The sequence below is a fragment of the Nannospalax galili genome, unplaced genomic scaffold (assembly GCF_000622305.1).
Source record: "Nannospalax galili isolate Female #2095 unplaced genomic scaffold, S.galili_v1.0 scaffold1027, whole genome shotgun sequence".
NCBI lineage: Eukaryota > Metazoa > Chordata > Mammalia > Rodentia > Spalacidae > Nannospalax > Nannospalax galili.
In genome coordinates this window covers 617,936-619,134 of record NW_008355723.1, presented here as the reverse complement: position 1 = coordinate 619,134, position 1,199 = coordinate 617,936, and the positions used below count along the sequence as shown (strand labels likewise).

The window sequence follows — 1,199 nt, the reverse complement described above, 5'->3', positions numbered from 1 at the left end:
TCTTATGCAACACAGGCCCACCTGCCCAGGGGTGGCACCACCCACAGTGGGCTGGGCCTTCCCACATCACTCATCAAGAAGATGCCCTTCAAACATGGCCACAGGCCAGTCCAATAGAGGCAATTCCCCAGTTGAGGCTCCCTCAACCCAGGTGTGTCACGTTGACAATAAAGCTATCCAGCACACAAGTTATCCCTATTTGCAGACAAATGATATTATGCATATGAGATCCCCAAAATTCAACTAGAAAACTCCTAGAAATTATTAACACGTTCAGTAAAGTGGCAGGATACAAAATTAACTTACAAAAGTCTATAGCCTTTCTGTATACCAATAACAAGCAACCAGAGAAAGAGCACATGGAAACACACCCTTTCACAATAGCTCCAAAGAAATAAAATATCTTGGAATAAACATGACCAAAGACATTAAAGACATCTACAATGAAACATTTAAATCTTTAAAGAAAGACATTGAGGAAGACACCAGAGGAGGGAAGGACTGCCCATGGATTGGAAGAATCAACATTTGAAAATGACCATCCTACCAAAGCCGCTTATAGAGTCAATGCAATGCTAATCAAAATATCGGTAACATTCTTCACAGAATTAGAAAAAAAAATCCTAAAATTCATATGGAACTGTAAAAGACCTTGGGTAGCCAAAGCAACCCTGAGTACAAAGAGCAATGCTGAAGGGATTATGATACGAGATTTCACACTATATTACAGAGCTATAGTCATAATAGCAGTATAGTACTGGCACAAAATAGACACCTAGATCAATAGAAAATGATTGAATACCCAAACATGAAAATATGCAATTTCAGCGACCTGATATTTGACAAAAGGGCCAAGAACATTAACTGGAGGAAAGACAGCATGTTTAGCAAATGGTGCTGGCAAAACTGGATCTCCACTTGTAGAAAAATGAAACTAAACCCCTATCTTTCACCCTGCACAAAAGGAAATTCCAAATGGCTCAAAGACCTCAATGTAAAACCCGAAACTCTAAAACTCTTAGAAGAAAACATTGGGAAAAGCCTACAAGATATAGGTGTAGGAAAGGACTTTCTAAACCGGACACCAATAGCCCAAGAAACAAGGGCAAGAATTAAAAGGTGGGACCTCATTAAACTAAAAAGCTTCTGTACATCAAAGGAGACAACCAAGGAAACAAACAGAAAACCCACAGAATGGG

General features: G+C 39.5%; 1 protein-coding gene across 2 annotated transcripts in view; it reads left to right on the top strand.

Moving 5' to 3' along the window:
• The window catches only part of Plce1 (phospholipase C epsilon 1), a 351,996-nt gene that overhangs the window by 19,463 nt on the left and 331,334 nt on the right, over window positions 1–1,199 (top strand). The window lies entirely within an intron of this gene.